The sequence below is a fragment of the Dryobates pubescens genome, chromosome 11 (genome assembly GCF_014839835.1).
Source record: "Dryobates pubescens isolate bDryPub1 chromosome 11, bDryPub1.pri, whole genome shotgun sequence".
Classification (NCBI taxonomy): Eukaryota; Metazoa; Chordata; class Aves; order Piciformes; family Picidae; genus Dryobates; species Dryobates pubescens.
In genome coordinates, this window is record NC_071622.1 from 34471425 (window position 1) to 34484181 (window position 12757).

General features: G+C 40.1%; 1 long non-coding RNA gene across 1 annotated transcript; it reads right to left on the reverse strand.

The window, feature by feature from the left end:
- Positions 1-2272: 2272 nt before the first annotated feature.
- LOC128897570 (uncharacterized) lies at positions 2273-4060 on the reverse strand. The gene is made up of 3 exons (XR_008462458.1): positions 4028-4060; positions 2917-2952; positions 2273-2297 (listed from the first exon to the last, which is right to left on the reverse strand). It is a non-coding gene; the product is annotated as an uncharacterized LOC128897570 (long non-coding RNA).
- Between the last annotated feature and the right edge of the window lie 8697 nt (positions 4061-12757).

The window sequence follows — 12757 nt, forward strand, 5'->3', positions numbered from 1 at the left end:
CCCTATACTCAGCAATGGGGAGGCCTCACCTTGCATACTGGGTTCAGTTTTGGGGCCCTTACTACAGGAAAGACATTCAGGTCCTGGAGAACAGGAGCAGCTGAGGGACTGGAATTTTTTAGCCTGGAGAAAAGGAGGCTCTCTACAACTAAAAAGGAGGCTCTCTACAACTACCTGAAAGGAGGTTGTAGCAAGGTGGGGGTTGGTCTGTTCTCCCTAGTAACAAGTGATAGAATAAGAAGAAATCACCTCAAATTGCACCAGGAAGGATCTAACTTGACTATCAGAAGAAAAGTCTTCACTGAAAGCGTTATTAAACACTGGAGGCTTTTAAAAGACACAGGGTTGTGGTGCTGAGGGACATGGTTTAGCACCAAACTAGAGTTAGGTAATGGCTTGATTCTGATACTAAAGGGTTTTTCCCAAACAAAACAATTCTGTGATTGTAACCAATTAGCTTATTCAGCTCACTGAAATGACTTTCATTGTCTGGTACCTCATCTATGGCCAAATGAATGTATCTTTCACAGCAAGTAATTGATCTGATCCAGGAAGTACAGGGAAGTGTTAGGAGCAATGGAATGGGAACAGAATATACTCACCGGCCCACCGTACTGGCTGCTTCCTGAGGGAGAATATCCCTATAAATAAAACCAAAAGCACAGGAAACTTAAGTGCTTAAGCATTGGCAGAAAAAACAACAGTTACTCTTTTCTGTGCATGTGTATTGCTAGATTGAAGAACACAGAAGGTGGTCAATAGGAATCTGGAAAGCACATAAATCTGAAAAGATTCAGAGCAAGCTTTCTGACTTAATTCCTTTAAGTTTCTTAATAGTTGAAGGTAGTAAATGTGGCAAAGAGTGTCAGAACACCTACTGTTCCCTGACTTAAATAAATGAAGTGTCTTTTGAGTATGACTCTGCTCAAGAGAAACAAAATAATAATCTAGTTATGATTTTCTGCTAGGTCAAATGCGTTCAGAGAGCATCCTGTGCATTATCTTAAGAACATCTTTATTATTCCAAATAAGTAATTTGGGGGGTGGGTGGAGGGGAAGGGTTTGCATCATTTAAAAATGCATCCTACAACAAGTGACCTTCTTAACAGAGCACAAATGCTTGCCAAGGGGGTAAAAAGAAATATTTTTCAGTATAGCAGAGCACAACACTGCCAACAGAGTAACACTAATTAAAAGTACGTTCCACCTTCTTATTAGATAGCCATTCATTACATCTGTTACCTATCTGGGCTAGCAGGAGTTCTTGACAAACTAAGTCTACAAAAGGTACATAGGGAGCTGCTTAAAGTAAGAGACTTGAATTGCAGCTGTAGATGAGGAAAGTAGTATTGCTGTGGGTAAAACATCAGAATGTGTGTTTACAAAGCAGTATCTGCTGGTATATTCTGTATCAAATTTCCAAGTATTTAATGTAAACAAATTAAAAAAGAAAGGATCACAGGTTGTTAGGGGTTGGAAGGGACTTCTGGAGATCATTGAGTCCAACACCCCTGCCAGAGCAGGACCATAGAATCTAGCACAGGTTGCACAGGAATGCATCCAGACAGGACTTGAAAGACTCCAGAGGAGGAGACTCCACAAGCTCTCTGGGCAGCCTCTTCCAGTGCTCAGAGACCCTTACAGTAAAGAAGTCATGTCCTGTGATATATTTTATATCCATTGCCCCTTGTCCTATCCAGGGCACAAGTGAGCAGAGGCTGTCCTTTCCTTCCTGACCCCCAGCCCTCAGATATTTATAGACATTGATTAGATCCTCTCTCAATCTTCTCCTTTCCAGACTAAACAGCCCCAGGGCTCTCAGCCTTTCCTCATCAGACAGTGCTCCAGTCCCTTCAGAATCCTTGTGGCCCTCCTTTGGATTCTCTCTAGTAGATCCCTGTCCCTCCTGAACAGGGTAATTTCAACATAATTGAAAAATAACACAGAAAGTAGATCCTGAACCACTGTCTTAGCAATGTGAAACTGAAACATAAAAATGGTTAATTCAAATTATCACTTGAGGTAAGAGGGATTCTGAGGTAAAGCAGCTAAAATGATGATCCCTGCAGTTTCTTTAAATTGAAGTTTGTTCACACCACTCCATTTCGGTTACTGAGGAATGGGCCCTGTTTTCAGGTTTTTATTGAGAGCAAAAGGATTCTGAAAAACTGTCTGGGAGTAAATGCACTGCATCACATCTTTCATTTAGTAAATAGCAAGCAGGAAGAAAATCTTGAAAGCAAAGAAAAATTGCTTGCCTGTCCCCCGTACTGTCTGTTTCCAAAATACGGCGCACCCTGTAAGAAGAATGTGAAACTCTCATAAATAAATACCACCTAGCATCAAGAAAGCCCCTGGACCTGCTGTGAACAATACTCATGGCACTAATTAACTGGGAGAACTCTACACAGTTTTTAATGCAGTGGCAAATGGCTGCTTGTCCACACTTTGCATTAGGGGCTTATGCAATGAGATCACAGGATCACAGGGTGTTAGGGGTTGGAAGGGACTTCCAGAGATCTTCCAGTCAGCCTCCCTGCCAGAGCAGGACCATAGAATCTGGTGCAGGTCCTACAGGAATGCATCCAGACAGGGCTGAAAAGTCTCCAGAGAAGGAGGCTCCACAACCTCTCTGGGCAGCCTGTTATTCTGTTACTCTTCAGTATTTTTTTTGAAGTCGGAAAGCTTCTATAACTACAAAGTAAAATCTTGGCTTTGGTCTATAGGAAAGTATAACCTAAATGTCACAAGTGATTCAATAAAACCCACATCCACTCTCTGCAGTTGTTGTCTCTACCTCTGTGACTGAACTGAACTCAGTATTTAATGGGTTTCCAGGCCATTCCAATATGGCAACTGAGCCATGTTTATTCGTGAGGAACAGATCTGTGTAAATATTTAAGACAAATTGCCCACCTGTCCACCATGGTAGCTGCTTCCTCCAAAAGAGCCCTGTATTGAACGAAAATTAGCTGTTTTACTCTGTATTAAATTCAGTGTCATGTAGAGGAAAACAATGGTCAAGTCATTTACACTGATTACTAGCATGCTTTTGTATTTGATTGATTAAACAAGTAAAGGATTTTGTTTTGATTCATCCTTATTCCTTCACATAATTTGCTTGCATAAAGAAGTAAGATGATAATCCACAGGTTGTTTTCAGCACTTCTGAATTTCAGAAGTGGCTTATATACCATACTTATAGCATGAAGGGTTTGCTTGATTTCATAATCTGAGAAAGACAAGTGCTCATCTAAGCAACTTTACTCATACCGAGACAACAGGTAACTGAACCCTGCCTCAAAAGTAAATAGCTTTAATTTCAACAAGACAGGGTGGTGGTGGTGGGTTGTTTTGGTTTTTAATGTTTACAAAAGTATAGCAAATATGCCAATTAGACAGAAAAAATTGAAGTAGTTGTAACTTTTTGAATGTGTTGTTCTGCTTTCACTTGGAAGCATACCGGGCCAAGATTTTATATCTAAGTTTTACTACCTCGATCATAACGATGCTAATAACCCTCATAATAGCAGCAGGATTGCACACAAGTGTCCAAAATGCAGCAGATTTATTATCAGTCATTTGGGAAATAGATTCTTTAGAAAAGTTCTAGGCCTCTCTTAGCAACCAAAAGAAAGTAAGTACTTCAAATCTGCTTTTCATGTCTGGATATTATGCTGAGATAGTCTTCCTTTAACAGAGATCCTGGAGAATGTTACTCCTTCTTGAATCCAGGGTAGGGAAAGTGTGATTTATGTATTTCATGGAAAATAGAAATGCACCTGGCTAGCTAGTTCTGAATACAATGCTATAGCTGCCAATCATTTAATATTTTTGTCCTTAGCAGGTTAATAATTTCTCATTTTAGCACAATGCTTTCAGCATGGTGATGGTTTAACCCATCTAAAACTGTCACAAGCATGCAAATAAATTCACAGACAGAATTATTGTGAAATACATATCTCCTTGGGAATTTTCCAGTATGTATACATGCTATGAAAAACATACAAAGGCAGAGGATACTTACTGGACTTCCACCGGGGCACACACATCCACCCTGTATAAAACACAACCAAACTTATTTTCCTTGTCTGTCACTGGGAGAGGCCTCTGATTTAGCAAAACATAGACTCACCAAGCTCTATCTAAACAGTAGTTTCTTCTCTCCCCACTGTCCTTTCAGGCTAGCTGTGCACTTACTGGTCAAATTTTGTAATGTAGTCTTCTAATTTCTCATTTAAAATTGACAGTAAAAGCCTCACTCACCAAAAGGATGAGTAAAGAATTCTGGGTAGCACTACAGAAAATATTGTGGTTTGTTGGCTGGGGTTTTTTTTTAACTTGGAGGTGCTAGAGCAGCTGGAATACATGCAGTACTCTTTCATGCTACAGATGTTTCAGAAAACACGAAAGATGACATCCAGTGGAGGCCTACTAGGTGATTTCTACTCTGAGGGTTCAATATCTCACTTTTCACATTCAATCTGCATAAAATGTGTAGCACCAAGTTAGGTACAGAAGTTTGAACACAACTGCTGTTCAGTTACTACTTGCTACTGTGGCCTGCAAGACATCTGAACAACACAGAAAAGGAAGATAATGTGTTGCTGAGGCTTTAGTCAAAAAGGAGAGCAGTGAAGGAAGACAGTTCTTGTGAAGGAAAGATGTGCAGAGGGTGAATGACACTTAGCCCAAGCTGGACAGCATGGAAAAATAAAAGCATACCTGCCCACCAGACTGTCTGACTCCTGAAGGAAAGCCCTGGAAAAAATGAGTAGCAAATTATTTTTGTGTTACTGAGTAACATTCTCACTCGTTCTCTGTCATCTTTAGTCTTTCAAATTGCTTCTATTTAAATGTGACAACAAAAAAAGGGCTTCTTGGAACCACAATCTGCTTAAGGAAGCATTTCCATGCAAACAGGCCCCCGCTGTGTCATTTGCTCATGCTATGATCTGACATCCCAAACAGACCCACACTTAGCAGTCCTCACTTAGTTTGGCTTAAAGCCCTTCTTTCTTAGAATGTTCCTACTTTGGGGAAAAAAGAAAAAAGAAAAAAAAGGTTAGTTTTCCTAAGGAACTCTGAACCTGCAAATACTAGGCAAAACTGCAAATATTATGAAAGTGGAAGTTTTACCTGTCCACTATACTGGCTGCTTCCTGAATAAGCTGCACCCTAGAGAAGTGAGAAAGAATTTACAGTTGTTGCACATGACTCTGACCTGTCACAGAAAAACACTCTCTTATTTGGCTTGCATGGAGTTAAATGTCACAGGAATGCAAACCCTTCTTTTATAAGCACCCTGAAATCTACTGGCCCTTCTGATGGCTACTAGTTCAAAAGAACAACAAAGCTGAAGTCCAAGTCCGCTTCATACAGGTGTGCATACTGCTGCTGCACTGGATTGTGCATGCATGCAGCCTCCTATGTTTTACTTTCCTGAGTGGGCTGACACAGCATGAGGTCATATATTCATCTCTTCTGCCTAACTGCTGCTTTCTGCAAGCCACCCCTTGATGAAATATTCTGGTTTTGACAGAAGAAGAGGGAAAGGTGAGCAAGGGGAAAAATAATCCATGAAAAGAAAGCCAGTTCTCACCTGTCCTCCATAATGGCTGCCACCTGAGAAAGATGGACCCTGAAGCAAAGGTGCCAATTATTTCTCTATCAAAAAACTTCTTTAAGAGTTCTTACTCTGTTGTACAGTAAAAGATTGCATAAACACTCAACCTATTTATGTGTTCTATGCCCATTAGGGATGGTCTGTTACATACACATCTTCCATAATACCTATCATAAGCTATTACGTTCATATACCTAGTTTTGTGAGGCTGCCTTTGGCCAGAAAATCTCTTTCTCCTCTAACTAGCTCTCTAGTAAATCTGGCAGTATATGTTATCAAAGGCCAAGGATGAGTTTGTTAAGGATTTCCCTCCATATTAAGGGCTGTACCACTAGGCAGCACTGGAAACCCTATATATCATCTTTTATTTCACAAGGGCACAGAACATCTCTTAACAGCTCCTGACCTCTCCTGTTACCCTCCTGAGACATACTGCTTCTCTGATGTCAACTCAACATTTAGCTGAAGAAAGGCAAGTATCTCATAGGTAGAAGGAAATGAGGAATGCAGTTTGTTTCCAGCTGTTCCTTCCTGTTAGGACTAAGAAACCATGACAGCAGCAGAAGGGAAATGAGTATAGGATGAGGAGGGCAGGTGGTGGGAGGGTAGAACAAGGCCAGAACTTTGTTTACTGTGATACAACAGAAGCAGTGGCCCTTCAGAGTTTTTATATTGTTTCAGATCATATCTCTGGATACCTAGTCATCTCTTACCAGATTAATAGAGTTTACTCAAAATGTTGTTCTTTTTGGTCAATAGAAAAGTACCAAGGTTTGATGTAGAAGCTGGGTGTTAGGAAGAGATTCTTACCTGTCCTGCATACTGGCTGCCTGCTGAAGAAGGTGAACCCTGAAGAAGGAGAATTAAATTATCTCTATATCCATGGCCCAGTACTCATTTAAACAATGCTCCATATGAAGGACAGATACCTAATTTATTTCAGTGTAAAACTGGGAGTGGGCTGAACCAGACATGTGCAAAAGGGAGGGAGGTTCACCTGCATTTGCCATGATCCATCAGAAAATACCTGTCCTAAAAACACTCCCATAGCTTTGTACCACATGCACTTACAACCACCACATACCTAGCAACAGATTAAACAAAATATGAAAGAAAAGCTAATGAAATCAATATCCTTAAAGTGTTCTTTTACACAAGTCTCTTACATATAGTTGTAAACACTAGAAGGGAAGAATTCTTACCTGTCCACCATACTGGCTGCCTCCTGAGGAAGGTGAACCCTGAGTATCAACAAATAACAAAACTGAAATTTCTTTGCACTCTTTTGATAAAATCATAGAATCATTTCATAAGGCAGCTTGGTAGAGTACTAATTCACATCAGAAAGGTATGACCTCTAGGTCCTGCAGATTTCAGGAGCCAATTGAGTCAACCATGTAGTTCACATTCCATTTTTAATTAGTCTTAAATGATAGTCTTCATCTGAACTTGTTGTGTTTAACTGCAGTAGCACCAGAATGCTACAGAGAAAACTGAGAAGACTTCAGATTAAGATAATTAATTCTAAGGCAGACAGCTGGGTAGACAATGAATAAACTACAAGTTTGCATAAGTCAAAATTACAAAAGAGGAGACTGTTAATGCTTACTTGTCCACCCTATTGGCTGCCTACATAAGAAGATGGCCCCTGAAAAAATACTGAAAATTAATTATTTCTGAATGCCTAATTATTTGAGACAGCTCTATTCCATTATTTGTTTGTTTGTAACCTTCTCAGAATAAATTCTCTAGTTTTGTTATCCTTGAATTCACAGTATTACTGGAGAGCAGAGATCACTATGAGGGTTCTTGAAGTATTAAATTGAGATGGCTATCTAGAGAACCCTTTACTTGCTAAGAGCAGGATAATGGTAAAACAAATACATACTACAAAAAATGAAAAGTAAGAGCTTACTTGTCCGCCATACTGGGTGGTTCCAGAGGAATGTGAATCCTGTGAGGAATACCAAATAAGTGAATTAGCTGTTGTAGGAGTTCACTAAATCAAAACATGACTGTCCCAGGACAAGAGGAGCAAAAGAAGAAAGTGATAGTGCAGGGAGGTGAGCAGGACTTCACATACATTTTAATAACTCAAGTTCAAGCCTCACGAGGTAACTTGGGGAAATAGGAGTTCCTAAGCAAGGGTGGAAGGTAAAAAACCCTACTGCTTTGTCTGACTTGTTGGGATGACTAAAGCAGTGTTCTTTCAAGTTATTTCTCTGGCTCATTTTTTTAGTTGGAAAACTTAATCCTGGCCCAAAGCTAGCAGTAAGACCGGTTACCTAACAAGGCTCTGAGAACCAAACTAAGCAAGTTTAGTGAAACATCATACATGAAGTCTCTTTAAAGAGAGGAGATCAGATTTGGTTTTCTTCCTAATAGAATTAGGTCCAGGAGGAATCAAAAATGCTACATTTTAATTCTTTTTTTCTGTACACCTATTTTTGGTGTGAGCATAATTGTGCAAGCTTCACAAAACCAAGAATTCATTGTGTGTTATTTTTAGGACATAACACACTCAGTGATGAATTTAATTTACTGAGGTTTTTCATCTTTAAACATAGTTCCCATCTGAAAACTGAATTTAACTGAATTTGTGAATAGCCATCATTTTGAGAAGTGGCAGGCTGGTTCTGCTTTTGGAATGAGTGCTTACTTGGCTACTGTACTGGCTGCCTCCAAAGGATGATGAGCCCTGAGGAAAGAAAACGACAAAATAAACCTGTGATTTTGCTTCATCTATTTTAACCCAAAACTTCTTGAAGGACAGTAGTGTATAAATTTGTATATAAAACTTTTGTTTTTCTTTTTTTTTTTGCTGCTTGGGTTTAAAATCCACTTAAAATGTGGCCTTCCTTACTTTTCCTGTGTACCAGAACACCTGTCTCAGAGACCTTTCAGAAAGGAAATGCCAATTATTTCACTCAGAGTACTCTGAGCTTCCACAACATCTGCTAAGCTCATTCAGAAGTGAAACTGGTTTGTGTTTAGTATATGATGTTAAGCATCTATCAGAAGCGTGTCCTTCAAAATGAAACTGGTTTGTGTTTAGTATATGATGTTAAGCATCTATCAGAAGCATGTCCTTCAAAATGAAACTGGTTTGTGTTTAGTATATGATGTTAAGCATCTATCAGAAGCATGTCCTTCAAAATGAAAGTGGTTTGTGTTTAGTATATGATGTTAAGCATCTATCAGAAGCATGTCCTTCAAAATGAAACTGGTTTGTGTTTAGTATATGATGTTAAGCATCTATCAGAAGCATGTTCTTCAAAATGAAAGTGGTTTGTGTTTAGTATATGATGTTAAGCATCTATCAGAAGCGTGTCCTTCAAAAGGAATGTCAACTGTGTAAAAGGGTCCTGTAATGAAGATACTAAAGACAATGCACCGAGGTAGACTGCAATATATAGCTGGGGGAGAACTAAGATCTACATCCAGTATGCAAAAGCCATTCTCCCATGCTGAGGTACTGTGTGCATTAAAGTACAGATCAAGAGTGTGACTTTGAGACAAAACTCCTGATAGTCCCTACTCACTGTAGTTTGTTTGGCATTATGGAGTGGTGTTGGAGTGAATTGGATGCCTTTCAGATTAAAGTAAATTGTAGGCTATGCTCTGGGGCACATTCAGGTAGTAAATGGACTTCTGGTCCGTAGGACCTGACCAGAGCATACCCTTCCTAATATATGGATAGCGTGACCATCGGTTCATCAGCACTTAACTGTTTCACTCTGTAGAGAGTGCAACAAGCCCAACAGTTTGTTAGAACGTGTCAATGTAGACAAAACCGCTGTGCTTTCTGGCTTTATACACAACCCACCAATTCTGAGCTGCTGGCCAAAGACAGCCAAGTCATTAAAAAGCAAAAAAAGCAGTCTCAGTTAGAAGCTGCAAAAGAAACAAATCCCAACATCAAGAATATAAAGGATTTAGAACATGGGAGGGCTGTAAATGTGTACACATTCCTCCTTACTGCAATGGAGCACAGCCCAGTCTTACTTATCATGGAGTGTGTCCAGCAGGGCAAGAGAGAGGATTCTCTCCTTTTCCTCTGCTCTTCTGAGACACCACCTCGAATACTGCATCCAGTTCAGGTGTCCTCAGAGGGACATAGATCTGTTGGAACAAGTCCAGAGGAGAACATAAAGATGTTCCAGGATAGGCTAAGGGAACTGGAATTGTTCAGCCTGGAGAAGCGAAGACTCCAGGTGGGACCTTTGAGCTGCCTTCCAATACCTGAAGGGATCCTGCAGGATGGCTGGAGAGAGACTTTTTACAAGAGTGTCCACCCACAGGACAAGGGGAAATGGATTTAAATTGAAGGAGAACAGGTTTAGACTGGATCTTAGGAAGAAATTCTTCACCCTGAGGGTGGCAAGACTCTGGAAGGGATTATCCAGAGAGGCTGTGGATGCCCCCTCCCTGGAGATGTTCAAAGCCAGGCTGGATGGGGCCTAGCTGAGAGGCGTCGCTGCTCATGGCAGGAATCTTGGATTACATGATCTCTCAGGTCTCTTCCAGTCTAAGCTGTTCTATGGCTATGATTCTCTTGAGTTGTGAGTGCTGCATGAATGTCCTGTGTATGTTCTTAATTGTAACTGTGGTAGGTTATTTTCACACATGTGTTACTTCTGTAGGATACTGACTCATTTGAACCTTGCTAGCCATTGTATTGACAAAACAAACACAGGGTACACTTAAGAGCTGGTGAACGTTGCTTACGTTTGCATTGGAATCACTTCTGGCTAAGGTAGGGGATCCACCCTGTAAAGGAGGGCGAAAAGGAAAAAAAGTAAAGTAAAAACTACCCTTCGTCTTTGATCATAGATGAGACAAAACCTTAGGATGCCTGTTCTATGGTATTTTAAAGGAAGAATATCAGTATCAAATCACACTTACAATTCATTTACCTTTCTTAATTTGCCAAGATAGCAGAGTGCCTTTTCTGGCCTGGAAGGCCAGAAGTGACAATCTTGTTTGGTTTCTACCCATGACTCATTTCCTAGAATTGCCCAAGGTGCAGTTCTTTACCTATTACATGTCAGCTGACTGCATGTGATTTGCCTTGGGAAGCATCGCAGTCTTTAAATAATTCCATCTGGCCTTTAAAGCACAAAAGAGAAATGGCTCAGGGTTCGTATTGTTTTGGGGTCTTTTTTGTGGTGTGTGGTTGGTTGGGTTTTGTGTGTTTGTACTATTACTTGATAAGTCCTGATTCTGAGGCAACTTTTTATGGTAGACTTGATGTTATTTTAGCTTTATATTTTTTAGTTTTGTATTTTGTCAATGAATTCTGCTATTTACTGCAATCAATTTTGATTGGTTTTTTTTGTTTGTTTTTTTTTTACTTTAGAAGGCATACACATCTCTGGAAATACTGCATGTTAACTGTACTGCTCAGAGAATGTAATTGCTGCCAACTTCGGGTGTTCCTAGCTTGTATCTGAAATGGCGTGGCCTGCAGGACTAGGGAAGTGATCATCCCCGTCTACTCCGCACTTGAGTACTGTGTTCAGTCTTGGGCCCTTCACTACAAGGATGTTGAGGTGCTGGAGTGTGTCCAAGGAAGGGCTGTGAAACTAGTGAGATGTCCTTACAAGTCTTGTAAGGAGAGGCTGAAGGAACCGAGGTGGTTTAACACAGAGAGAAGGAGGAGAGGGAAGACTTTATTGCCCTCTACAATTACCTGAAAGGAGGTTCTAGTGCTGTGGGTGTTGGTCTCTACTCCTGAGTAACAAGTGATAGCATGAAGTAAATGGCCTCAAGATGCACCAGGGGAGATGTAAATTGGATATTAAGAAACATTTCTTGACTGAAGTGATTATCAACCCTGCAAAAGCCTGCCCAAGGCAGCAGTTGAGGTATTTAAAAGATGAGGAGATGTGGTGCTTATGGGCATGGTATAGTGATGGACTTGTCAGTGTCAGATGTATGGTTGGACTCAATGATTTTAGTGATCTCATCCAACCTACAGGATTCTGTGATTCTGAATTCTTCATCTTGGCATAATGACAAACAAGTCCCACCATGTCAGTAACGTGTAACTCACCAAAGGACCAACCAGTACAAAATTAAGAGCACATTCAAGTAACTAAATTAGAAATAACCAGGACCACAGATAATTTTGCAGTTAAATAATTTGATAAAATAAAATGTAAAATGAAGAAACAACACTTACAGAACTTGCCCCAGAACAGTCACATCCACCCTGAGAACAATGCAGAAAATATTTAAGATATCAAAATCCCAGGTCTGGATGAGATTCCAGTCACTACTCAAATTACTTCTACCATCCCAGGTATGCAAGCCATAAAGCTTCGTTTATTACTGCTCAAGTGCTCAACCTGATCTGCATGTTCTCTTCATCCTATGCAAATATTCCTGCACTTAACACTCTGATGGGGCAAAAAATCTTCTAGTTTTGATATTTTCAAATGTCTTATCTACAATCTTTACCCTAAGAACTTTACTCACCAAAAGAAGGAGTAAAAAAATCTGAGCAGTACTACAGAAGGGAACTGATTTTTTTCCCTAGAGATGTCACAGCACCTAGAACACATACAGGAATCTTCTCTTCTACAGATGTTTCAGAAAACAGCTGGTATCTACTCTCATAAAACCAACTGAGAGGTGGCCAAAAGTCCACCATTCAGTGTCTCACTTTCCACATTCACTCTGCATGAAATGTGTAAGAAGGAAAACGTTTAGCACCCAAGCAGGTACAGAAGCTTAAACACAACTGCTGTTCGTATTGCTGCTAGCGGCCACTCTGGCCTGCAGGATGACTCAGTGATGTGGAGAAAGAAAACCACGAGTTGCTGGGCCTTTAGTCTGAAAGGACAGTGATGAAGGAAAACAGTTCTTGTGGAGGAAAGATGTGCAAAGTAAATTGTGAGTGCCTGATACTAGGACAACTGACCAGTGTGGAAAAAGACAAGTATTACCTGTCCACCAGACTGGCTGCCTCCTGAAGAATGTGAACCCTGTAAAATAGATATTTAAAAGATTTTCTGTAAGTTTGACATGTATATTTTGATGGAATGTATTGCCTTTTACTCTCTAAAATAACTTTGAAAGGATCTATTTGGCTAAGAATCCTTTTTGTTTTTCTATAGAAAGATTAAT